We start from the raw sequence: 27938 nt of genomic DNA, 5'->3' as shown, positions 1-27938 counted from the left end.
TTAAGGAAGATTTTATTTATTTGAGGTGGGAGAGAGAGAGCGCGCACGTGCCCATGTAGGGGGAGGGGCAGAGGGAGGAGGAAGAAGCAGACTTCCCACTGAGCAGAGAACCTGAGGCGGGACTGGATTCCAGGACCCTGAGATCATAACCTGAGCTGAAGGCAGACCCTTAACTCACGGGGCCACCCAGGTGCCCCAAAATTAGTTTTCGCTAAACAAATAGATTAGAAGCAAAAGAGTGTCACCAATATTGATATTAAGAAACTGTGAAGTCCTGTTAAGCCCTTCCCAGACTATCACAATTGTACTCCAGAGAGGGGAAGGTCTCAGCAAAAGCCTTCTCTGAGTAACGAGGCTCTGTCATCATTTTAAAGGTTTACAAAAAAGAAGATTCCATAACCTCTCTGGCAAAGCCTTCTAGCTGTTAGGAAGGCTGACTCTGGGAAACTTGAGTCTATTGATTTTTTTTTTTTACTTGAATTTTTCATGCTGCAGGTAAAAGGGAATTCCTTTCATCCTTTTGTTGTAGAAGGAGACAGAGGCTTACAGAGGTTCTGTCATCCATAATCACGCCCAGAAAGTGGTAGGCTTGAGATCTGAACCTTGGCCTGTCCGATTCTAAAACACCTTCTCTTTTGTTCTTTGACCCATGAGCCTGCCTTGCCTAGTCAACGAGAGTTAGTCCACGAGATCATTCAGTTCCTTAGCGAGCTCAGGTTAGAGGTCGTGCCCACCATCGGCCACAAACCCATGTGTCTCTAGCTCTGTGTCCCCGGCGCCCTGTCAGTGTGAGGCAGGCAGCAGACAGGCTGCCTTGGGAACCACTGGCCACGGGAAGCAAGACTGTGGTGGGTCAGGGTCCAGCGTGGTTTGTGGGCAAGCCAGAAAGCACCTGGGCTGAGTGTCCCAGGCCTTGAGCATGGTGTCCACTTCGTCAGCCGAGAAAACTTGGACACTGGAGAAGTAGTAAATGTGGACCCGAGCTTCAGACTAGTAACCCCATCTCAGACCCCTGGTCTGCACAGTGAGGGTCGTAATCATTGTATGAAGGATCCAGGCCACGTTACATGCCAAGGGTTGAAACAGAGCCTCATGGTTGGACCATGAGCTCTCGATAAAGCTTCTGTATGAATAATATAGCTAAGTTGTTAGAATTATCTGTGTTGGGGCGCCTGGGTGGCACAGCGGTTAAGCGTCTGCCTTCGGCTCAGGGCTTGATCCCGGCGTTACGGGATCGAGCCCCACATCAGGCTCCTCCACTATGAGCCGGCTTCTTCCTCTCCCACTCCCCCTGCTTGTGTTCCCTCTCTCGCTGGCTGTCTCTATCTCTGTCGAATAAATAAATAAAATCTTAAAAAAAAAATTCCAGGTATCAAAAGAAGCAAAAAAAAAAAAAAAGAATTATCTGTGTTATCGCTGTGATTAGAACTTGAGAACAAGGTGTTGAAACAGACCCACAGCCAATTAAGTCGTGACAGGGCCCTGGGTATCAAGGTGCCTGATTGGCCAGTGACTCAGAGCCTGTAGGAGAAGCTGGTGGCTCCGGCAGCTGTGGCTAAAACACGCACATCTGGAGCGCCTGGGGGGCTCAGCTGGTGAAGTGTCTGCCTTCAGCTCAGGTCATGATCCCAGGGTCCTGGGATCGGGTCCTGGGATCGAGTCCCGCATCGGGGGGGGGTCCTTACTCAGCGGGGAGTCTGCTTTTCCCTCTGCCTGCTGCTCCCCCTGCTCCTTCTCTCCCTCTCTCTTTCTCACTCACTCTCTCTCTCTCTCTCAAATAAATAGATAAAATCTTTAAAAATAAAATAAAACGCATCTCCACAGGTGCCAGGACACCCCAAGAACTTGTACCCTCAGTTCAGCTTTTCTCAGAGCTACGTCTCCTGTCTGAGAAAATGTTTGTCATTTATTAAGTAAATACTGTATTTAACTTTTGCCCCCAGAGCCTTACTTTCCAGGCCTGTTTATACTGGGTGGTTCTTGGGTTTCTCTTTTTCATTACGGCTCATTGATTTATTCACATCCAGAGATTATTTGTATTAGTTTATACCTACTCTTCAGATTTTTTGCTTTTTCTTTTTACTGCATTCTTCTTCCTTTTCTCTCATCTGTAGCGTTTTATTCATTTCATATTCGATGTGACCTTTTTCCTAATGTTGCATTGACATTTCCTACCTACAGCTCATCTCTTTGGTTGTTTTTTGTGTATATATATATTTCTTAAACTTAAAAACTTTCGAGTACATAAATGCTCAAACTGCACAAGAAAATATCCTTACTGTAAACACAGAGAAATGCATGCAGTTCTTAAAAATACTTGTCCATATTTATTGGCTTCAAAATAGTGAACACCTGTTTAAAAGTTATAATGGTAGAAGCTCAAGGTTTCATTTTAAAGTCTGCAACCGGGGGCACTGGGGTGGCTCAGTCGGCGGAGCGTCGGACTCTTGGTTTCGGCTCAGGTCATTATCTGAGGGTCGTGAGGCCGAGCCCCGCATCAGGCTCTGCATTGAGCACGGAGTCAGCTTGAGATTCTCTCGCCCTCCGCCCCTCCCCCCACACTCTCACTCTCATGTGTGCTCTCTCTCTCAAATAAATAAATCTTTAAAAAATATATATATATATACCAATTTTTTTTAAAAGATTCTATTTATCCATTCGACGGAGATAGAGACAGCCAGCGAGAGAGGGAACACAAGCAGGGGGAGTGGGAGAGGAAGAAACAGGCTCATAGCGGAGGAGCCTGATGTGGGGCTCGATCCCAGAACGCCGGGATCACGCCCTGAGTCGAAGGCAGACGCTTAACCGCTGCGCCACCCAGGCGCCCCTATATATACCAATTTTTAAAATTCTGCAGCCAACAACACTGAGACATGCATAACCAAATGATGATGTGTCCCCTGATGTTGTCAACAGTTTGTTAATAAGAGATATGGTTCTTATGTGATCACTGGGTGCCCGTACGTGCATTGGCTGGAGGGGTCCCAGGAAGAGCTTTTCAGATGAGTCAGGAGGACGCATGTCTGCTCTCCCTACTGTTGTGTTAGCCCATGGGTAGAGTGCATGGGGTTCCTCTTCCGCCTTAGACACCTACGTACCCATATGCCTTGGGCTACCCTTTTGAGACTTTCTCCTTTAAAGACCACACTTGATGTTCATCTTGATTAGATTTTATCTCTACATAAGGGAGGGGAGAGGGAGTGTGTCACAGGAGTAGACGAGTGTGCCCATGCCTTTACTCCCGCCACCCTCACCCTCCATCTTGATGACCCTACGCTTGCCAGTGAGCGTACTTGCTTGAGCTGGGTCGGATAGAAAATACCTCCAGGGAGTTTGTGAAGAAGACTGGCATGTTTCGGGTCTTCCTCGCCAGCTAGATGCTGGTGGATGGCAGGGGGATGCCATGTTGTTCATGGCTTGTCTTTCCCTGAGTGGAAACCCTGTCCTATCGGTTGCCATTGTGACCTTGCAGAGGGACTCACGCAAATATGAGGAAGTTCTTGAGAGGTCAAGGCTGTAATTGAGGAAGATTTAATGGGACCTGGTAACAGGACCTTCTGAGAACCTTGCTAAAGCATACATGCTAATTATATATTCTGTCGAGGGCCAGCTGCCCACGTGGAAGTTTCTCTGTGGCCACACAGTGAGTCAGTAGGTGAGTACCACCTCAGAGGCTTGGAACCACGCTGCCCCTTGCAGCATCTCCCAGCTGCCGGGTAGCAGGAAGTAGCCCAATTAATGCTGGTGCATCTAAGCATCGGGGGCGCAGCACTGACAAGTACTGGGAAGTCAGAGGGTTTTCAAGGGGTTCAAAACCCTGTTGCGAGCCGATGAATTTGCAGGAAATTTTGCATTGGATATCGAGGTGAAGGCGTCTGGTTTCTGAAGTCTAGCTATGACTCAGCAAACCACCAGCACCCAGGCGCTGACTTATCAGAGGAATGCACACCTCGCTCGGAGTTAGAGCAGCAGGTGGAAACAGTGGCTCTCTGCACATCTATCTGCAGGAGCACAGCAGCAGCAAAGGAAGCAGGTTTATGTCAGGACGTGGGCCAGGGCTTGGGGAGACTTTTTTTTTTTTCCCCTAAGAAATGGCTGCAAGGGCCAACCACCTTTTTGCACCAGATACCGGCGCAAGTATTAGTGTCAAGCTCCGAAATAATTTTATTTTAAAAAAGCCAAAGACTGTTTCTTCTGTTCCTGGACAGATGGAGGTATTCTGTTTTCATTTGCTGTATTCCATGGCAGGCAAGGGGAGAGTGCTGGGTGCCTAAAGGTTCTCCAAGTTCTTGCGGTAGTTTTCCACTCTGTGTCCACAGGACAGAGAAGGCGACAGCGGGTCATGCGGGGACTTTCAAGGTCATGGTTCTTAAACTCCCAACTTGACCACAAATCTCTTTGTCTATACTTGCCTGGAGGGTTATTTCTTGGACTAAGCTGTTTTGTCTTGAGCCATTTTTAAAACTGCAATTTTAACTCGACCTATAGAAAGTATTTTCTGTATTCCTTCCCATCCACTTAATATCTTTGACTCAGATTTTAATGGGTTTTTGGAAATGGACCAATTTGCCCCAAAACACAGTCTTCGGAATCAGTCTTGGAAATAACCACTCTTATTTCAGCAGCGTTTGCTGCATAATTGAATACCCCAACTTGTAGTTGTGGGTTCAAACAAAAGCTATTTCTGTAGCTGACAATTTTGTGGCTGAGCTTTTCTGGGCAGTTCTGCTATTGGCTGGGCTTGGCCGTAAGTCGGCTAGGTTGGCTGGGAGCTGTGGAGTGGTCTCAGCTTATCCAGCATGCTCTGTTTTCTGTAGCCTCCTCACCTTCCTGGCGGCTTACCCAGGCTTTTCCACGTAGTTGGCTGCATAAGGTTCCGAGAGAGAGAGAACAGAAGTGTTCAAGGCCTACCTTGGAACTGGCATGACATCATTTCCATCACATTCCATTTGCCAAGGCAAGACACAAGGCCATCCCTGATTCAAGGTTTCGCCTATGTCTTGATGGGAAGGGTTACAAAGGGTCACTTTGCTAAAGGCAACAGACGCAGGAAGAAGAATTGGAGCCATTTTTTTGCAATCTGTTACGCCTACCAAGTAAAGGGGACGTGTGTCCAAATAATTTTATCGCAGGGGAATTCCGCATGGAAGAGAAATGGGCTGATAAATACACCGTATCGGTTTGTACCTTACTCGAAGTAGTTGTAAGCAGTCATTCTTGCTGGTATTGACACCATGAAAACAGGAAACACGGGGCAAGTTCTCAGCTAACTTTAGTTTGGCTTCTTAGATTTTATACCCAGTACATGTAAGGCCCTTCCCTGTAATGCTACAATAATTTCTGTTTTGCAAATGTTTGTGTGGGATGCTTGTTGCAGGCTGAGGTGTCTGGGAGGCCGACTCTGAGATGGAACGTTGGGTCAAGGGTCTCTGTCAAGGTGCATGCGCGGGATCAACACCTGTGGCGGAGAGAGGGCGGAGCAGAGAGCAGATGAGGGGACGTGCAGGTCCACGGCCTCAGACAACCTGTGGGGAGCGTCCCCCTGTCAGGAGCCTGTCAGAGGATTGTTCCAGATTGGGCCAGTATGGCTAAGCCCCTGTGAGCAACCCATCCGTGGGGGTCTTTTGGGGAGGACATGACCTTGGGCACGGTTGAGACATCCCCAATGGTGCCAGTACATGAAGACTGTCTGCTGACTACAGTTCTGGGGCTGAAGGCCCTTCCTTCTGGTTCCCACAGAATGTTCGTGGAATTACAGGGAGATTCTAGCTACCGGCATAGAGCTGATCTAGTCTGCAGGAGAAGCTGTGCGGACACGTAACGTGAGATATTTATTGACTCTGTTGTTTTCCTCAGAAGATTGCAAATAGCTTCATGAAGGTGTCTGACTCAAAGCACTGCTACCTTCCCTTTGCTGCCGGAGCTGAGCAGTAAGTGGTGGGCTCACTTAGCCATTGTGCAAGTCTGCTTCATGCATATTTTATGCCTCCTCCTCCTTCTCCTTCTCCTCCTCCCTCTCTTCCTTCCGAAGGAGCACTGATTCCTGCCACCCTACCCATCAGCCAGCAATTCCTGTCCTGGCAGATGGGGATGTGGACTTTCTCCCTCTTCTGTCCGGATCACAAGGTGCCCTCGGTGCCATCAGGGAGCGAATGTGGGCTCAGGGGAGGGTCCGCACCCCAACCCAACTCTAAGGTAGTCGCAGGTCTTAAAACAATCTATCTTTACCAAATAGATCTACTGAGACAAATTGTGTTGCCCTCATATTTTTCTTTTCTTGCTGAAGGAATGAAGTAAGCTTCCCTGGTGGATTTAGAACAGGATTTCATTTCCAAAAATGCGTTCTGCATACAGCTATTTGATCGTCTGCTGCATTACAGCAGATTAGGAAAGCCAGAGTTGGGTTTGCCATCTCAGTATGGAATTGCCCCCTTAAAGGCCTTAGGTGGTCTTTGCAAGAGTCCGACCCAACCCTAAGGGGGAGGCAGTATTGCCTAATGGTGAAGAGCCCAGGTTCCAGAGTCAGACCGTTCTGACTCTGGTGCTGTGAGGTGTGTGTTCTTAGAGAAGTCATTCTCTCGAAGCCTCAGCTTTCTCATCCATACAATGGAGATTAAAATAGCTGCTTCTCTCAGGAACTACTTCTAAGGAGAACTTGGTGAGGTGTGATGCCCATGAAAAGCCCGGCATAGGTCCTGGCACCAAAAGTGTGAGCTTCTCTTCTTTAGGATGATGGGGGTGGGGGGGGTGGGGGTGATGGTGATGATGTGATGATAATGGTGATGATGGTGATGCAGTGATGATGGTGGCGATGGTGACAATGATGATGATGGTGACCATGGTGATGGTGACAATGGTGATGGTAGTGATAGTGACCGTGGTGATGATGATGGTGATGATGGTGGTGATAATGGTGATGGTGACAATGGTGATGATGGTAGTGGTGACAATGGTGGTGATGGTGATAGAAACAGTGAGGCATTTGGTCTTTGCCTTCTGTCATATCCCCACACTCACTCTTCTTGATAGTTAACTTAATCTGCTAATTCTTAATCTGCCAGTTCTTAATTCGTAATCTTCTTTATGGTTAACTTAATCTGCCAGTTTTTCTACTGCAAGATATTCAAAGCCATAGGTAGTGGGTAGATGGGAATGAATGCAGGGGGAAAATGTATTTTTGACAAATATCTAAAATACAGGTTCAACTGCAAAATAGTAAGATAGCATAACACGAGTAAGTTCCAGGAGAATTATGTAAAAATAGGTAGTTACAGCTGAGTCAGTGGTGCCTGAGAGCAGACACCTAAGGGAACAGAGAGGGGCTGTGCTCATGGAGTGGCAGCCACCACGGGAGTGAACCACTCCGGTGTAGGATCAGGGGGTCAGGGGTGGAAGGCAGCAGGCAGAGCCAAGGGGCCATGGTTTGTGGACACATGGGAAGCACACAGAGCAACAAGCGTCTCATTGTTGGGCCCACCAGTGGCTAGCCAGCAGTGACTGACTGCCAGGGCAGACAAGGCACAAAGCAAACTAACTGAGTAAGATTTCTAAATATAAGGACTTTTGACATCGGTGGTGCAACCCCAGCTGTCCTATAATAAGCTTTAACCTTTGTCCCCTCTAGAACAAGATTTCACAAGAGGTAGGTTTACTCTTGCTTGGCCTCAGGTGACCACAGTTGTTTGCAGAGAGGGACACTGCTGAATTTGCAAACTATTAATATAAAGACCTTTATTTTCCAAGTGTGGTTTAGGTATGAGCTTAATGGTCTACAGTGGAAGAGAAGCTCTCTGTCTTCAGCAGATGAGTCATGAATGTGCTTCTCGATTTGCAAGACTTCCTTCGTTGGCATCATAGGCATCTGGTGTGTTCGGATGAATCGCTGTGTCTTCCTGAGCCGTCCATTGTGGTCATACTCAGGTTATCAACTTTCAAAAAACCAGAATTCAATGAAATGCACGAACACTGTAGCCATTTAAATTAGTTGACCTTTTCGCCGGGAATTTAGAAGAGCTTTAGGAACCTTGAAGACTTTATTGCTGATATTATCACTGTGCAGTTCCATGGGTTTGGAAAATGTAGGCAATGGGGCCCAGCATAGTCCCTGAATCCATCTTGCGAGAATGTCCCTTGCATGTGATTCTGGACTCCCACTACTTTTTTCGTAGAAGTAGCCGGAAAGCGCGAACATTGGTCATCTCCGAGGGAAGGGAGTTGAGTGGTTGGGAGTTGGGGGAGAAGGGAAGGTTTTCCCTGTTTATCCTTTTGTCTCTTTATTCTTTTGAACTTGAAACTGAGTGACTCTTATAGCCACTTAAAAAAATAAACAACATTCATTTTTAAATATTAAGTCTTCCAAAAGGGGGTGAAGGAGTGTCGTGATACGAGGAGGTGCTGTCCCTGGTGGTTACTGGGAATCGAGCAAACAGATGAGAGGAGTATGTCAATACTGACACAGAACCTGGGTCCCTCAGGAAATCACAGGAGTAGGAAGAAGACTCAGCCATGCAAAATTAGGGTTGGGTGTTTTTTTTTTTTTGGTGGTGGTGGTGGTGGTGTTTTTTTATTTTTCTGAAACATATATTAAGACATGCCTCATGAATGTGTATGCATGTATGTACTGGGCTCGCTCTGCCTGTGACTGGGAAGCAGACAGGTGGGCCAATGGCGGGCCAATGGGAGATGCTGGAGGTAACATCTAGAAAGCCCTTGGGACTTGGAGTGGTCTCTCCGGCAGCTTGCCAGTTGTGTTCAATCCTGCATAAATGCTCGTGTGCATTTCCGTGAGGGCCCGCCACGAATTAGGGATTCGACAGCACACCAAGTGTTTAGTTTCGTAAGGCTTGTTTACAGTCTAGGCAGGAAGGTGCTGGGTTTTGATGACACCCTGTCATAGCATCTCCTTTAATGAACCCCCGTTCTCTGCAAAACAGAATAAATTTGTGTGCCGTGGCGTAAACAATAAATAATGTATACAGAGAGCGCTTTACGATATTGGGTAAGGCTGTTTCTATAATCTGCTGTGTGCACACCCGTCACTTTTCCTTGGTGACAGATGAGCTTAATACAGTCAAGAAGCTACAACAGAGCCCTCCCTGCACAGCCCCCAGAGAGGAAGTTACTGTTCCCCAGAAACCTAGTTGGTTTTCAGATTTGCAGACAACTGCAGCGGGCTATCAGCATGAAAACTCTTCAGAGCAATTCACAAATGTTAAAAATTAGAATGTTCTTCATAAGCATACTGAATGAGCATACTGTAATAGCTTCTCTGCACAGTCTTTAAACTTCGGGGGAGGGGGTTTGTTTTGGGGGGTTTTTGGTTGTGGGGTTTTTTGGTGTTTTTGGGTTTTTTGTTTGTTTAGAAAAGGAAGACGCACAAAGTTTGTTCCATTGGTTGTGTTTGATGGACATTTAAAAAGTCCATGCAAAAATATTCGCATTGCCACCCTAAACCATGAGAAATCGGAAAATAGGCGAATCCCCGAGGTGGGCAGAATTCTCTCCTGCGCTAGAATCACATGAACTACCCCTTCTGGAACCACAGAATAGTGTGAGACCAGAGTCCTTCATTTTGTTTCTCTCCTTCCAATCAGACTGACTATCTTAGTTTCACAGTGTAAACGATGTGCATGGATTATTTCGTGAAATCTTCTCAGCTACCAGTTGGGCTATAATTATTGTGTTTTATGGGCACAGAGAGGCTGGATCATTTTCCCCAAATCACACAGCTAGCTAGTCAGGAGTCTAACCCAAGCAGTAGGACTCTTGAACCAGCATGCTAACCACCACGTTGTGCTCTGAAGAAAAGTGGTTGTGTTCAGTGGGCTCTTGTTATATAAACTGCATTTAATGGAAAATCATTAACTTTATACTTACATATTAGAACTAAAGAAAACTGTCATAACCGTGGGCTGCCATGTACAGTTGTGCAGGTGAGCACTGCCCAACTCTGGGCGGGGACGCTTATGTTAAGCCCCTGTAGGACCCCTGGTAGAGCTGGGCAGCACACAGTATCCACAGGCATGTGCCATGGCCCTGAGTAACCTGAAAGATTAATGAACTTGGGGTAAATGCTTCTTTACCGTAAGAGGTATCATTTCCTAAATGATCCTAGTAAAGTGAGGAAGGTTGATTATGGAAAAAGAAAAGCAGAGGCACCTAGTTGGCTCAGTTAGTAGAGCACGTGACTCTTGATCTCAGGGTTGTGAGTTCAAGCCCCACACTGGGCTTGGAGCCTACTTAAAAAAAAAGAAAAGAAAAGAGAAGAGCAGGGGAAGGAAGGAGATTATGTAAACCCTTAAGTGATTGGCAAATATATTTTTTGACTCTGCTTCAAGTCTGACAGACTGAGTTAACTCACTTTGCTCTGAGAGATGTGGTTATTAGAATTATCACCTGTCAGGGCGCCTGGGTGGCTCAGTCAGTGAAACATCGGCCTTTGGCTCAGGTCATGGTCTCAGGGTCCTGGGATCAGGTCCCGCGTCAGGCTCCCTGTTCAGTGGGGAGTCTGCTTCTCCCTCTCCCAATGACCCTCCCCCCTGCTCCTGTCCTTACTCACTCTGTCACTCTCTCTCTCAAATGAATAAATAAAAAATCTTTTAAAAAAAGAAAGAATTATCACCTGTCATCTCACATCTCTTCTATCTTCCAGTTATTGTTCATCATATTAATATTTTTACATCATCAAGATTTCTAATATAATTTATAGTTTATAATCTTTTGGGGATTGTAATTCCCACAGTTGCTTAGCCTTAATCCCACGTTATAAATGGACCACCAGACCTTATATCATGGCCTCTCCGCTATTCATCTTGATTATTTTTCATTGTGCCCAAAATTGTCACTGGATACCTACAATATTATGACTTGGTTCAAGTATCTTTGTGGGATAGATTCCCGAAAGTGGGAATTGTTTGGTAACAGGGCACAAGGAATTTAAAATTTTGTAGGCCTTGTCACATTGGCCTCTAAAAAGGCTGGAGCACTTTACACAATCACCTGTAGTCTATAAGAATATCTTTATTTTTATGCCCTCACCCACCCTGAATATTACCAGCTGTACAGATTTTGCTTATATGAAGGATTGAAAATAGTATCGTTCCCTGGAACCCTAGTCAGAGATAGTGACTGTTCACAGCACACTGTATATTTTCCACAACATTTTGCTGATATGCGAACATAAAATGTACACACAGAGAGTGTCTTTTTTAACATAAAAGCGTCCCCCATCTTGCTTTTCTCCCCATTACGGAAAATTCCATTATCAACACCTATCCATCTAATTTTTAGGAGCAGTGCAAAATATACATGGTCCAACAGATTGATGACCGTTATAGAGACATTCCAATATTTACTTAATGTTTTATTGATGTCTTTTAGGTAGTTCCAGACTCTTACTTCAAAGCATGCCACTGTTGGTGTCTTACACCCACATCTTTGAACACGTGGATGAATATCGATTCTTAGAAGTGAACTTTCTGGGTGGAAAGGTATGTGCGTTTCGTACTTTGATCGGTTTTGCCAGAATGGCCTCTGAAGAGGTTGCACCATTGGGAACCCCACCAACGGTGCACGGACCTGCCCAGTTGCCCATAGCCTTTGCAAAATAGCCTGGCATTAGACTTTTGGAACACTGCCTAGAAATCTGGAAAGTGAAAAGTGATATCTCAGTTTAATTTTAATGTCCGCCTGTCTTATTTGTGGCAACAGTTGACAGACTTTTTAGTATATCTACGAGGCATTTGTATTTCTCTTTGTCTTTTTTCTGTGAACTCTTTTCATGTCCTTTGCCCATTTCTTGGTTGGGTTTTTGGTAAGGGCTATTTCTTTTTGATTTGTAAACTTATTAATATGTTGAGTAAATTAGCCTTAGCCATCTGTCTCGTTAATGGTAATTCCCCATTTGTAGTTTGTCCTTTGTGGTTCTTTGAAGTACTTTTGGCCATGAAAGAATTTTTTTTTTTTTTTTTACTTTTATACAGGCAGATTTATTAATAGTTTATGATTCTAGGTTTTGTGTCCTCCTTAGAAAGACCTTCTTCATGCCAAGGTTGAATTTAAAAGTGTCTCATATTTTCTTCAGGGCATTTCGTGGTTTCTTTTTTCTTTTTTAAGTCTTTATTTATTTAAATAATCTCTACACCCAACGTGGGGCTTGAACTCAGGACCCTGAGATCAAGAGTCCCACTCTCTTCCGACTGAGCCAGCCGGGCGCCGCTCGTGGTTTCATTTTTTTTTATTTAAAGGTTTGATTCATCTGCTCCTTACTTCAGAGTAAGCTAGGCATTTTTTCCCTTTTGTCCTAATTGTTCGCCTGTTGAACATCAAAAGATCCTTCTTCTCCCCACTGCTTAGAGACGCTGCTCTCAAGAAAATCGCAGTTTCCCGTGGAAAGGTACCTAGGGAGGCATCTCACTTTGTGGTTCGTGCACATTGGCTTGCAGATTGGCCTCGTACTGGTCACTTCACCATCTCGTGAGGGGCTGACTAAAAATAGAGGTCCCTGCCCCCGGCCCTCCCGGTTCTGAGGGTCTCGGGCGGAGCTTAGATTATTGTCTTTTTTCCGTGTTTATTTGAAAATTCTCAACTGCATATAAACATTTCACGAGTAGTTCAATAATCTCTGTGCCTGCTTCACCTAGGTTCACCATTATTCACATTTCCCCGCGTGTATTTTGTCTTTCTAGATATTTATGTACCTACGTACACACATGCGTGTGCACGCATGTGCGTGTGCACGTTTATTCTTCGAGCCCTTTGAGAGTTAGTTGCAAACATAACTTCTCTTCACCTTTTTCTATTTCCACTATTTCTATCCTGAGAACAGAGATATTCGCCTCCATAGCCAGCATGTAAAGATCGTTCTCAGGAGATTTACTGTTGCTAAGAAGACTTATTATCTCCAGTCTGTATGCACACTTCCCATCGTCCTATATGAGGTCCCTTCTAGTTTTGGTTTTTTTTTTCATCCCTGATCCTATCAAGAATCCTCAATACATTTGGCTTTTGTATCCCTTAGATCTCCTCAGGGCAGTTTCCAACTTTGTCTTTAATGACCTTGACATTTTCGTGGTGTCGCAGAACGGCCTTCAGTGCGGCTGTCTGTTTCCTCTTGTTTAGACTCAGTTGGAGCGTTTTTGGCAGGAACACTGTATAGGTGATGTGCGTCGCATCAGCAGACACACGACGTCGGTTGTCTCAGTGTCCGTGACGTTAGGTTTAATCGCTTGGTTCATGTGGTAGCCACCAGACTGGTAGGCCTCTGATATTTTTAGATGCTCCCCGTATGATTCTGATGCAGGGCCACGTTTGGGATCCCCTTGTCAAATACACTGCCCAGAGACGGGGGTCTCTTCCAGAGGGGGGTGCAGTCTTTGAAGGGGGGGCATTTGGAGGAATTTTATTGGCTCCAGTAAAAGGGAACTTAGAGTCTTCAGTAGCAGACAGATCCTTCATCTGGTTTAGCTCATTACAATATATTTTTTTTTAAGATTTTTTAATTTTATTTATTTGACAGAGATAGAGATAGCCAGCGAGAGAGGGAACACAAGCAGGGGGAGTGGGAGAGGAAGAAGCAGGCTCATAGAGGAGGAGCCTGATGTGGGGCTCGATCCCATGACGCCAGGATCACACCCTGAGCTGAAGGCAGATGCTTAATGACTGCGCCACCCAGGCGCCCCTACAACATATTTTTAAGACCCAAAAGAAAAAAAAATTAAAAGCAGGGACTCAAGGGGCGCCTGGGTGGCTCATTCGGTTAAGCGTCCAACTCTTGATTTCGGCTCAGGTCATGATCTCAGGGTCGTGGGATTGAGCCCCAAGTTGGACGCCTCACTGGGCATGGAGTCTGCTTAAGATTCTCTCTCTCCCTCGCCTCTGCCCCTGCTCGTTCTCTCTTTCTCTCTCTAAAATAAATAAATAAGACTTTTTTTTTTAAAGATTTTATTTATTTATTTGACAGAGACAGCCAGTGAGAGAGGGAACACAAGCAGGGGGAGTGGGAGAGGAAGAAGCAGGCTCCTAGCGGAGGAGCCTGATGTGGGGCTCGATCCCAGAATGCCGGGATCACGCCCTGAGCCAAAGGCAGATGCTTGATGACTGCGCCACTCAGGCGCCCCAATAAATAGATAAATCTTAAAAAAAAAAAAAAAAGCAGGGACTCAAACAGATACTTGATCACTTATATTCATAGCAGCGTTTTTCACAGTTGCCCGAAGGTGGAAACAACCCACACGCCCATTGACAGATGAACGGATAGACAGTACGTGGTCCACAGTGGAATATTATTTCGCTTTAAAAAGGAATGAAATTCTGACACACGCTCTACTGTGGACACAAGACATCATAATCTTTGATGTTCCTGAGTGAAGGAGGCCAGACGCTGACGGTCACGTACCGTATGATTCCACTTGTCTGAGGTGCCCAAACACTCAGATTCTTAGATACAGAAAGCAGAGTGGTGTTGCCAGGGGTCGTAGGGGAAGGGAGTGGGGAGTTAGTACCGAGTCACTGTTTAGGAAGATGAGAAGGTTCTGGAGATGGGTGATGGTGATGGTTGATCAACAATGCGAATGTGGTTAATGCGCTTGAGAGGTTAAAATGGTAAATTTCCTTTCATGTGTATTTTACTGCAATAAAAAAATTTTTTTTTAATTTATTTATACTAAGACAAAATGACTTCCTTTATAACTTCCCTTCCTTAGTCTTGGCTTCTGGAACAACACAAGGTGCACCTTTTCCTCTTCTACGTAATATCCTTTCAAGAAGTTTCCAGCCTATTAGCAATGCTGCCTCTCCCTGACCCGCATGTCCCCAGCCACGTTGGGAGCAGTATAAGTCTAGTGGAAATGTACTTCTTACAATTGGATATTAAAACAGTCTGGAACTGCCTTAGGGGACTATATATATCTAGATAGATAGATAGATAGATAGATAGATAGATAGATAGATAGATATCTCTCTATATATATCTGTACACACACATAATATAGATATAGCATCTTTTTTTAAAGAAAATTAAAATTAAACATTTTTAAAAATATTTTATGTATCTGACAGAGGGAGAGAAAGCACAGAGCAGGGGGAGCAGCAGGCAGAGGGAGAGGGAGAAGCAGGCTCCCCGCTGAGCAGGGAGCCCAACTCGGGGCTCGATCCCAGGACCCTGGGATCATGACCTGAGCCGGAGGCAGACACTTTAACTGACGGAGCCACCCAGGCGCCCCAAAATTAGCCATTTTAAGAGTAAAGCAGTCCACCCATTTCAACCTGGGACAATATCTGTGACTCTTGCCTAGAGCTCTCCCTATCCGTTTTTGGAGCCTATGCGCCTGTCCTATGCCTGCAGAAGGTCTGGTGGCTGCTGCTTGAGAGCAGGTTGTGCGTAATGATTTATATCAAATAAGCTGTAGAGAGTGGTGGGGTCTTTTATCTCCTTTCAGGTTTCCGGGCAGACAAAGGAAAACTTGGGCAACTGCAAACAGCCTGACATTTCTCGCTAGGTTCATGTAACAATTCACAGGCTTTTGAAAAAGACAGTGCACCTTTGCCATAGCAACAAATCCTTGGTCCTGGCGTGGTTATTAGCGGCCCTCCCAGCTCCGTGTGCATTTGGCCTTCGGGCTGCAAGCTCTGTGTCAGGCGCCCCTTGCAGCTCCAAATTCAGGCCCAACAGCTCGTTGGTGTCCTCTGGGCTCCAGGCTGATGAGACGGGCCCAAGGCCCATTCCTGTCCCAAGGAAGTCACTGAGTCAGTGGAGGTCCTCTCCCTGCCCCCCATAGGTGATGCACAGTTTGGGGGGAGATCTAGGGAGGCTGCACCAGCCTGGGTTCATCAGTACTCCTTGGAGGAGAGTTGTGTCTTCATGCAGCAAGGCAGGGCAAAAAGAGCCGAAACGGAGGCAGGAAAGAGAGGAGTCCAAAGTGAGTAGAAGTCGATTGGAGCATCAGGGGCCTTGGAGGGGAGCCGGTCTGTCTGCTTCTCCAGAGCACGGGCTCCCTGTCCCCACCGCCCTGCACAGCAGGCTGGGGGAAGGGAACAACTCTCGCTGCCTCTAGCCGGACCCCAGGCTCCCACCTCCTTCTCTAGGGTCTTAGGCTTGCGTGCTCCAGTCTCCCCCAGAGGTGGAGGGACCTGTCAGTTCTTGCGTAAAGGGATGGCTGCTGTTCTGAGGAGAACGAGCAACTGAACATCTCTAAGCACTCGTTGGCCCTCAGCCCAAGTGTGAAGGGGACGGGGTGGGCCTTCTGGCATGCTTTGGGTCCAACCTGATCCTCTCAAGGTCCGGGAGAATGACAGCGCAGTTCAAGTGTGAAGTCAGCCCTTTAGCAAGAGCCGCAGGCAGGAGGTCCTGAAAGCGAGGTCTTCTCCTCCCAACAGCCCACCATCCTCTTTCCTACCACCATCCTAGGCTGAGGCCATGCCTGCTGAGATGGCAGGTTCAGGCTCTTTGCAGGGGGAGGAGGGGACATGGAACAGAAGTTATGTACGTGCCTCTTGACTGCCTTCTCCCATTCCACTCACCCCCGCCTCTCTGGCAGCCACCAATCTGGTCTCTGCATTTATGAGTTCTGTTTTATTCTGTTGGTTTTTTAGATTCCACACATAAGCGCGATCATGCGAAATTCGTCGTTCTCTGTCTGATTTGTGTCACTTAGCGTGATACCTTCTAGCTCCATCCAGGTGGTCGCAAATGACCCAATTTCACTGTCAGTTAGACCTCAGTAAAGAAAAAAAGAAAAAGAAAAGAAGAAAAGAAAAGAGAAAAAGAAAAAAGAAATTGAGGTGACAATGAATGCCCTTGGACCCCGAGACCATCTAAATGGTCCAGTCCATCTAAAATGACAAGGGCTTTCCTTCCTCAGTCTCTCTGCCTGCGATCGGCTCCTACTCTGTAGGATAGTATCTTCCTCTTGACAAGCCTCCTACGTATCACTCCCATCCAGGCAACCGTCACCCACTCATCTGGATGACACTATTTTTGCGGCCAGTTGGCTTGCTGGGAACTCCACTGCTTCCATGTCTACAGCGTGGATGGAAAGAAAAACAACAAGAACAATAACAAAAACATCCAGTCCTCTGCCTGGTGTTAAGAGCAGAAAATTGAAAGCAACAGTAAAAGCCGCTAAGGAGCATTTCACGGTGAAGGAAGAGGGGAGGAAGGAAGAGGGGAGGGCTGAAAGTCACGGCCAAGATGCGTTTCCTCTGCTCAGTATTTGGTCTGGGCCTGACCATCTTTCTCTACACCCAATTCTGTCCTCCAGAAATAGGTGCAGAGACCCACAAATAAAAAAAAAAAAACAGCAACCCACTCTGAGCAAGTGGGGTGCTTCTAGAAACCTTTGATGATTTGTCAGATTATTTTTACAGGTCAGTTATAGTCAGAGCAAGCTCTGGAGAAACTGTATCTTTATATATGTTTTTTTAAAAAGGATGAAAATTGACACCATGACATAAAATTGATACATCAACATAAAGTAGTCTGGAATTTCATAAAATAAAAAAATAACAGAACTATTAGCCCGTTTATTGTGGAGGAAATGCATTGGAGTGAAGTGTCGAGTCTCCAAGTACTCCCTGAGAAACGTGAAATACTGTGCCTAATTGCACGAGAACAGAAATACTTTCTTGGCATGCGAAGCTTACGCAATCAACAGACAGCCATGGGGACCTCTCCCAGTTTCCCCTGTTCTAGTAAATACTGTGAGATCAAATTCCAAGCTTCAACATTCTCCCTCCATGGACACTGCCCACCATCTCGGAATGTTTCAAGCAGCGCCTGTGGGGAGGTTAGAATGAGCTGGAAAGTCACCTTCCAAATGGGAGCTTTCCCACCGCCCTGAGCGCTGAGGCAAGAGAAGGAACAGGGAAGACAGGGAGTGACAGGCAGCAGCCCTGAAAGAACTTCTGATTTCAGCCCTGGGGTATCTACCCAGGTATGCAGGAGCCCTGCCTGAATGGCCGTCAGTGGAGGAAACCATCAAACAAAAGGTGGAGGGGAAGTTTCACAGAGAAGGGATCAAGATGGCCCTAGTTGAGCCCATCAGACGGTACGTGAGGGAACTCAGCAATTCGTACAGCAGGACAGTCGGACTTGTGTCTCCTGGTGTGGCTCACTAGGCAATCCATAGCCTCACCTGGCAGGTTTTCTTGCCTCCCAGGTTTTTTTTTTTTTTTTAAGATTATATTTATTTATTTGAGAGAGAGAGAGAGAGAGCATGAGCTGGGGGGAGGGGCGGGGGAGAGGGAGAAGCAGGCTCCCCACTGAGCAGGGAGCCGGATGCAGGACTGGATCACTGGACCCTGGTCTCACGACCTGAGCCACAGGCAAAACGCTTAACCAACTGAGCCATCCAGGCACCCCTCTTGCCCCCACATTTTAACCTAAGTTGACTCAGTCCTAGAAGTTTGATTTTCCAGATCATAGGAAATACGTAGGTAGAGGAACAGAGTTAGATGACCCCACCAGGAAGCAGTTACTGGATCATGCTATGAGACACTTGGCCTTGTTTTCTTTTCAACACGTCACTGGGATTTAAAAGTAAGAGAAAGAAGGAGAAGAAGAAGAAAAAGATGAGGGAGAAGGCCCTGCTTTATATTAAAAGATGTTTCAGGGACATAATAAGCAAAGGCGATATATGGCCCTTATTTGGATCCTAATTACAACTGTGTGTGTGTGTGTGTGTGTGTGTGTGTGTGTGTGTGTGTGTGTTGGGGCGGGAATTGAGGCAATTAGGAAATCTTATATATGGACTGTATGACACCAAGGAATTATCCTTAATTTCGTTGATCATGATATTGGCCCTGCAGTAAGAAAATGTCCATAGTTTTTAAAGATGTATGCTGAAGTTTGTAGGGGTGAAATGACAAGATGCCCGATACTTTCTTTAAAATACTTGAAGGGTGCCCGAGTGGTTTAGTTGGTAAGCTTCTTCTTTTTTTTTTTTTAAAGATTTTATTTATTTATGTGACAGAGAGACAGCCAGCGAGAGAGGGAACACAGCAGGGGGAGTGGGAGAGGAAGAAGCAGGCTCCCAGCGGAGGAGTCCGATGTGGGACTCGATCCCAGAATGCCGGGATCATGCCCTGAGCCGAAGGCAGACGCTTAAGGACTGTGCTACCCAGGCTCCCCATAGTCGGTAAGCTTCTGACTCTTGATTTTGGCTCAGGTCATATCTCAGGGTCCTGGGATTGAGCCCAGCATCGCTGGGTTCCCTGCCCGGCAGGGAGTCTGTTTGAGATGCTTTCCCTTGCCCTCGGCCCCTCCCCCTGCTCATGTGTGCACTCTCTCGCTCTCTCAAATAAATAAATCTTAAAAAAAAAAAAACTTGAGAAAAAACAGGATAGATAAAGCAAAAGTACTTTTTAGAATTCTTATGAGCTACTTTTATTTGTGATTGTGTATACACGAATGGGCAGCGTGCACCAGTAAAACAAATTTGCTCTGTGAAATACACACACACAATTGAAAACATGTTAGGCCCGTTAGCACACACTTCAGCAGAAAAAGTTTTTTCTGAGTCTCTGGAAATAGATTTGTTCTTTCTCCCTCTGTCGAAATAATCACAACCAAAAGAGCTTTAGGGCAGAGAGCGTTCACATACAAAGAAATACGGGTGACGTTTGACAGATATAATTTCTTTGAAAATCCACCGATTTCTAAGATGTTTAAAAGAAACATCTTGGAGTTGCCACTTGGAACAAAGTAAGTCAGGATTCTTCCTGGTGCCCAGGCTTTCTCTAGGACAGTAGTTGTCCAGCAGCAGCTGGGAACTTTTAGAAACGCACATTCTCCAGGTGCACCCTGGACCCACAGAATCACAGGTCTGTAGATCACCCCAAGGTTGTGGGCGGGGTGGGGCCATGATCTTGGTTTAACAAGCCCTTGGAGTGATCATGATGAGAACCACAGCTTTAAGAGTAGCCAAGTTCAGTGTTGAGAAGGTGTATCCATTGTGGGAGCTCCTGAGAGGCTTCGGGGCAGAAGTAACGCACTAAATGATTCATCATTTTTATTTGCTAAGTGGTGGGGGTTTATCAAGCGGTAATGTCCCATATCCCCTCCTGTGAACATCTCAGCTTATAGCTATTGCCAGGAAGTATGGGTTAACAGTTCTTTGGAAGTGCAGACCTGGCCGGGGGGGGGGGGGGGGGGGGNGGGGGGGGGGGGCTAATGCTCTCACAGGATGTGGAAGCTGGTTGCCAGCTTGTGTCGTTTCTCACCTCTCATTCTTGATTGGATGAACGGCATCCTTGAAGTGTTATCAGCTGCGGGGTGTTTGGCGGAGTCCATTGCCTTAGGAGATGAAACTTCATCCACTCCTCAGCAGGTCCCCAGTATTTTCAGTTATTCAGTGGGTTGAATTTATGCAAAAGTTAGAAACAAGTGAAGAAATTAGCAGACATCTGTGTTACATTGGAAACATGTTCTGTCCCTTTGATCTCTGTGAGAAGTGAGAAATCTTTGTTCTCTAAGGGAAAATATCATATCGTTCCAAGAGGAAACTCCCCTTGGAAAATATCGTCGTAACTTCTAGATCCATCACCTGCGTGCTGACTCCTGAGTGAGAGCAGAAAAAAAGAGGAACGTCACCTGCCGGTTTCATGGACTTCTGGAGGCAGCTTGGAACAGGCTGAGGCTATGTTGCCGGAGGGTCCAAGGACCCAAGTCTCCATCTTGGGGAAAAATCAACTTGAACAATCTTTAGTTGGAAAGACACTGTTGACCGTTGAAGTCCAATTTCACGAGGGTCGTGACTGCTTACCAACTTGGAGATCTGATCTAAATTCTAAAAGGGGAAGCTGTTCTATGCATTTAATGCAATCCCGATCAAAATGCCAAGAACATTTTTCAGAGAAGTAGAACAAAATATCCTGAAATTTATATGGAACCACAAAAGACCCTGAATAACCTGGGCAATTTTGAAAAAGAAGCAAAACCATCATAATTCTGGACTTCAAGTTATATCACAAAGCTGTGGTCATCAAAACAGTATGGTACCAGTACAAAAATAGGCACACAGATCAGTGGAACATGATAGAAAACCCAGAAATAAACCCACCATTATATGGTCAACTAATCTTTGACAAAGGAGGAAAGAATATCCAATGGAAGAAAGAAAGTCTCTTCAATAAATGGTGTTGGGAAAACTGGACAGCTACATGCAGAATAATGAAACTGGACCACTTTCTTGCACTATGCACAAAAATAAATTCAAAATGTATTAAAAACCTTAATGTGAGACCCAAAATTGTAAAAATCCTAGAAGAGAGCACAGGCAGTAATTTCTTTAACATCAACCGTAGCAACATTTTTCTAGGTATGTCTCCTGAGGCAAGGGAAATAAAAGCAAAAATAAACTATTGGGACTATGTCTAAACAAAAAGCTTCTTCACAGCGAAGGAAACAATCTATAAAACTAACAGGCAGCCGACTGAATGGGAGAAGACATTTGCAAATGACATATCTGATAAAAGGATTAGAATCCAAAATATATAAAGAACTGAAACAACTCAACACCTCCAAAGCACATTGAATCCAATTAAAAATGGTCAGAAGACATGAACAGACATTCCCCAAAGAAGACATCCAGATGGCCAACAGTCACATGAAAAGATACCCAACATCACTAATCATCAGGGAAATGCAAATCAAAACTACAGTGAAATATCACCTCACACCTGTCAGAATGGCTAAAATCAGCAACACAAGAAAGAACAGGTGTTGGGGAGGATGTGGAGATAAAGGAGCCCTCACACACTGTTGGTGGGAATGCAAACTGGTGAGGCCACTGTGGGAAACAGTATGGAGGTTCCTCAAAAAGTTAACAAGATCCAGTAATCGCACTACTAGGTATTTACCCCCAAAATACAAAAACCCTAATTCAAAGGGTTACATGCACCCCTATGCTTATAGCAGCATTATTTACAGTAGCCAAATTATGGAAGCAGCCCAAGTGTCCATCAGTTGCTGAATGGCTAGAGAAGAGGTGGTATGGATATACAATAGGACATTATTCAGCCATAAAAAAGAACGAACTCTTGCTATTTGCAAGGACATGGATGGAACTAATGCTAAGCAAAATAAGCCAGTCAGAGAAAGACAAATGCCATACGATTTCTCTCATATGTGGCATTTAAGAAACAAAATGAGCAAAGGGGGGAAAAAAGAGGAGACAAACCGGGAAGTAGACTCTTGACTGTAGAGAACAAACTGATGGTCACCAGAGGGGAGGTGGGTGGGGGATGGGTGAAACGGGATGGGGATTAAGAGCACACTTATGATGGTGGGCACTGAGTAATGCACAGAAGTGTTGAATCGCTATACTCCACACCTGAACCTCATATAACGCTGTCGGTTAACTATGCCAGAATTTAAAATAAAATAAAATAAAGCTGGAAGCTGGTTTCCTCATAAATGACAAGACAGGGTGTAAAGAGCATTGATCTGAAAACCTAACAGTACAAGTTCCAAATCTCAGCTGAGCACTTAACATCCATGGGAACTGATCCACCTATGAAATGAGAATAACACCTAGCTTGCAAAGGTTGTCTGAACTGATACATGCACGTGCACGTGCACACACGCACGCCCAGAACAGTCTGTCCTGCTGCACTCATGCTTCTATAAGCAGGACATGGCTCATGAGTGATGCTAAATCATGGAATAATGGCGGTGTTACATGGAGGTCCTGATGAGCCCCCCCAACCTGCTAATGCTTCCCTCGAGTAGCGACAGCTGACTGCGGGGTACATCTACCCAGCTGAACAGGGCAAGTGTAAGGAGCACGGCACCATCCATGATGACTGGCTACCTGTTATTTATTTATTTATTTTTTTGTCTTAGTTCAACCCACTGCTCTTGGAAAGTATTCACCACATGGTTTCCCCCAATCTTGGGGTGTGTGGCTGTTGCCACCATCACCCAGCAGCCCCACATTCCTTTTTACACCCCTCCAGTCAAGATGCATTCGTTTCCAAATTTTTTTAAGTAAAAATTTTACGTTTGCTATAGTATCTCTTTGTTAGGAATGTAATTTTTTTTACTGCACTCATGTTTTTATTGAGACAATTATGTATGTTGATGCCCTGGCTACGAATTTTTATAGATTTTAAGAGGTACACTCCTACTATTATTTTCCTAGAAGCCTTGCTGACTTAAGGGTGACTGCTCATTTTAGTGGGAACTGTATAGAAGGCTAGGTAGACCAGGAAGACAAATATTGTAGTGAAGAAGAAATTACGTGATGCAAAAAAAACAGGTGTGTATGTGAATACACGCAGAAATGTCCACACACATATACACACATACCAATACACGCATATACATGTAATGCATTCACACATATATGCATGTGTATACATATGCGTATGTACACAATATTACACACATACACAATTCACACACATACACATACATATACATGTATACACAGTCACACATATACACACATTCACACCATGCATACATATGTATACCCCCCCATACACGTGTTTTGATTCGTGGTAGCAGTGGTAGACTCTTGTCATTGACCTTGATCTCCCAGCTTCTCAACTTCTGCCTTTGGAGGCGTCATCCTCGCCCTTAGGACTTCCATGGGGACAAAGATTACCTCTCAATACAGAGTCTGCAGGTGCTGGATACCCATTTGCCCACCCCCCTTGCAGCAAGGGCAGAGGTCTGTGCGTCCGCTCTGCCACCCAGGGCCACCCGTCCCGAGGCTCTGCCGTGGGAGCTAGCAACACTAAACCCAAGGGCCGGGGACTCTGTCATTTCCGTGCAGACGGTGTCCAATCTTTCCTCCTCAGTGTGGTTTTGGACCGTAGCTCTGCTCTGCTTCCTCCTGCCTCGCCTGGATCTGGCATCTGTCGGTCTTGCTATGATTCACGAGTTACCCACTCTCCTTCCAAAACGCTTGTTTGCTTAATTCCACTGGAATTAGCTCCTGCGGCTTGTTAGAAAGAACTCCAGCTGATACGGGAGTTGTTTTTCTCATAAATTCATTCTTTTTTTTTTTTTAAACATCTACCTCATCCACGCCACTTTAAGGGACCCCCGGATCGGCAAATTACTGTCTGTTCCAGATATCTACGGCTGCATCGACCAAGCCACCCCCTAATATCAGTAGCTTAGAACAGCAATTTATTATTGTCCTGGTTCCGGGGGTTGGCAGGTGTCTTCCCCGGTTGCCGTTCGATAGAGACTGGCTGGAATCATCTGGAGGCTGGTCACCCGGGATAGTTCCTTCCCTAACCCGTCTGGCTCCTTGTCTCCTCTCTCTCTCTTTGCTCCTGATGTCCCAACCTCCAGGCCCCTCCATGTGGCTTGGGGCCTTTCACAACACGCCGGCCTTGGAGCGGGCACAGATGGAGATGGGCTCGAAGAGGCAGGAAAGGGGGCACTTAGGACCACAGCTGGAAGCCACACAGCATCGCTTCTGTGTGCCGTGGGGCAAGGTGGTCCAAGGGCTGCCCCAGCATGAGGGCGGCGGGGGAAACGGAGGCATGACCTCTAGTCCTTGGAGTGGGAGAGCCAACATCCGGTTGCCAGTGCCAGAGACATTGTGGTCATCTCTGGAAAATGCAGTCTTCCACACTCTCCGTCAGGGGATAGGTACTACCCAGAGAATAACAGAAAACGTTCAGGCCATCTGGTTTTTAAAGAGCAAAGTGACTCATCCTTAAGGGGCAAGATCGGCTGTCCCTGGAATCATACACAGAATAGCAGCAGAATGGTTTCTAAAGGGACGTGTCAGCTTCTCGTGGGAGAGGCTCCCTCGCCCCCTTCGCCCAGAGTCCTCGTCTCTGCTTTGTGGCGAATAATGCTGTGCAATTTGGGGCTTTCTCTGAGAGTTTCAGAATCCCAAGGAAAAGTTCTCTCCCGGTGAGTGGCTTTTTTTTTCCCCCAGCACTTGTGAAAATCTACGAAGCCAAGAAAATGATCAGCAGCATCCTAGCCAGCAAAGCTTTGGAATCGAGTGTTTAAAAAAAAAATAATAATAATAATATGCAAATAAAAAAGACAGTAAATGCACTGCTTAGCTGCGGGCCTTTCCCTGAGCTGCCTGAGATGTGAGAACACCATAAAGGCCTGGGACAGCGTTCCTCAATCTGATTTTAGCGGTTAAAACTAATGGTGTCTGGACACAACTTGATTTAACACAGCAGCTGCCCAAACAGGAGTCCTTTTACCTTCCCCCAAAGCAATCCTGTCTTGTGGCTCTCCTTCAGGGAGACAGAAAAGCGTACTCTGTCTCTGATCTCCCAGACCTTGGACTCTTAAAGCCTGTTTTTCGTAGGTATCATTTTGACATCATTGCTTAGGGCCACCCACGCTCTTGATAGCAAGTCCCTGACAGAAGGACCTCTCTTGGTTTCACAAAGTCTCTGGATCTAGCTTTAAAAAAAAAAAAAAATCTGTTCTGGGGTGCCCGGGTGGCTCAGTTGGTTAAGCGTCTGCCTTTGGCTCAGGTCATGATCTCAGGGTCCTGGGATCAAGCCCCGGGTCGGGTTCCCCACTCAGCAGGGAGTTTCTGCTTCTCCCTCCATATCTGCCCTTCCCCACCATTCGTGCTCTCTCTCAAATAAATAAGTAAAATCTTTAAAAATTAATTGATTGATTAATTAATTGATTAAATTTTTAAAAAAAATCTATTCTTCCTGGAGCTCTTCCATACTTGACCAGAAAAATGTCTTGCTTTTCTGGAGGCTGAGGGGTCTAGGGTCTTGTGGATCCTTTTTGGTTCATGTACCCCCGCCCCCCAGAGGCCGAGGTGAATTCCATTTGGCTGAGAGAGTGAGCCAAAAGCTCTGAATGCATGACAAGCAACAGCCCTGAGTGGCAAACAATAACTATGAGTATTATTATTACCGTCCTGATTGTTTTTGAGCTACTGTGATTTCTATGAAGCCATTTAATCTATAGTGCTTGGCACATACTAGCCGCATAATACATGTTGAAAGAGTGAGCTTTTAGGGTGAACGTCAGTTCCATCCGCTCAACTGCCAGGCAGGGCTGCCAAGAGTCAGGTGCATAAAACGAAGAAAACGTCACTCCCTTGAAGCATTAATAATACATCAGAGTTGAAAGCGGCGCTTCAGATCTTTATTATTAGATTGTTGTGACTGCATAAGCAGCATTTCCTCCTGTTATCAAGTGAAGTACGTTTTGTGTTGCCATTTAAGCGGGTGGTTTTAAGTCTCTCCCTAGGCGAGCCAGCAAATCGGACACACTTTGCTCTTAGCCCGATTGGAATGCTTCCAGAACACATTTTCAGATGTTACAGATGCATCTTGGTGCTGGTGCCTTACTGTCTGAGCGGAGAGTCTTCCTGAAGCCCCCAGGGTGGGGGGTGGGGAAGAAAGTGCCAAGACAGCTGCAGCAGCACGGAGGGGACATAAGCTTTCTATTGCCTCTTTCCCACCCTGCCATCTACCTCTACCCTCTAAGTGGGGGAAAAAGCAACTCATCCCTCATCCCTCTCCAGGGCCAAGACTTTCGGGAGAGGACAGGAATGGGCGGTGCTCAGAGTGCCCCATACTGTTCTAGAGGCGTAGAGACCGGGTAAGCCGTCACTGGCACCGCCGTATGCGCACAGGGCAGAGTTCATTCATTGCACGGGATGCCTGTCTTGGGAGTAATTCTCCCAACAGAATTACAGTTGCGAAGGGCTGAGCCATCTTGTTTGGTTGAGTATCCTAGTGTCTGGTGAAGAAAAGAAGGTTAAGCGCTTGTCTGACCCATGGACAGGATTACAAATCGAGATCTTCCAAATACACACACAGATGCACGTGTCTGTCTACGTAGAAGAGACATATTTGTACAATGCGTATTGTGTTTAGTATACATAACATCCAATATAGACTATATATCTTCATATGTATGGGTGTGCGTGTGCATATGGTATGTATACACACGCATATGTTTTTTTTAACTTCCGGAAGGAAGAAGTGCAGAATTCAGTGCAGCCACCTGTGTGCAAAGGAGAGAAAACCCTCCCTCAGCCCTCATGGCTGCCCCTGGAAAGGTCGGTGTTGGGAAGCATCCCAGCCCAGTGTGAGCAGAAAACGGCATTACAGGCAGCTTCACCCTTGGGCCCTGACCCCATCATTGGGCTCTTTAGGTCTGCATTGAGAGGGGCAGGTGTTTGCCCCATCGACAGCATCTTGGGGGTGCCCTGTGCCTTGGTGGCTGTGGTGGGATTCCTGCACCTCAGGGAGGAGAGCCAGGTGAATCTCATGGAGAAGCACCCCACCTGCCGCCTTCTTCCTGCCCAGGATGGCAGCCCGTGGAGCCGGGAAGAGGCTCCCTCCGTTCTGCACGAGGCTAAGTATGAGTAATGGCTTTGCCGCTGCTACTGTATTGCCCTTTGGCCATGGAGGAACTGCCAAGATTCCTTCCATGTATCTTTCTTCTGCGCCTGGAGTGAGAGTTCTGGAGAAGCATGTAGACAGACCCATGAGTCTTCTGACAAAGTTACAGGAGGGGTCAGAGCTCCTGGGCAGAGACAGATGGCGCCTTCTGTGCACTTGGCCATGGCTGGAAGCAGCAGAGAGCCCAGAGACTGTGTGAAAGGACAGCCAGCCCCCCACCGTCAGCTATGCAGGCGGGGTGGGTAGGGCTAGGCTAGAAGGTTCCTCTTCTCTCCTCTGTGAAGCCTACAGATTAACCCTCCTTCTCCCCGAGACACAGACCAGAGAGGAGCTGGACACCTTGAGTTTACAGAACGCTTTTCATCCGGACGCCTCAGAACACTTCCTCGGAGAGAATTTCTGAAAAGAAATCTCCAAAAAGAGACGGGAGGAAAATCAAAAGCATCATTGTTACAGCCTCACTCTGGTTCTAGAACATGCTGAAAAGAAAGGGTCTGTCCTGTCAGTTAATATTCCTGTGCCTTTTCCCCCAAAATGAGATTTGGACACGCGGAAGGCAGTATGGTGAGCCG

General features: G+C 46.2%; 1 long non-coding RNA gene across 2 annotated transcripts in view; it reads left to right on the top strand.

Annotated features, from left to right (window-relative positions):
- The window catches only part of LOC109489969, a 70632-nt gene that overhangs the window by 9218 nt on the left and 33476 nt on the right, over positions 1-27938 (top strand). The window contains exons 1-2 of one of the 2 annotated variants that reach the window (XR_004623957.1): positions 3669-4214; positions 11380-11489. This is a non-coding gene — a long non-coding RNA (uncharacterized LOC109489969). Of the gene's footprint in view, positions 1-3668; positions 4215-11379; positions 11490-27938 lie in introns of those variants that run through there. The other variant, XR_004623956.1, reaches the window with a different exon arrangement.

The sequence above is a fragment of the Ailuropoda melanoleuca genome, chromosome 3, assembly GCF_002007445.2.
Source record: "Ailuropoda melanoleuca isolate Jingjing chromosome 3, ASM200744v2, whole genome shotgun sequence".
NCBI classification, from domain to species: Eukaryota; Metazoa; Chordata; class Mammalia; order Carnivora; family Ursidae; genus Ailuropoda; species Ailuropoda melanoleuca.
Note: the sequence above shows the minus strand (reverse complement) of the source record. Positions and strands in the feature narration are given on the sequence as shown.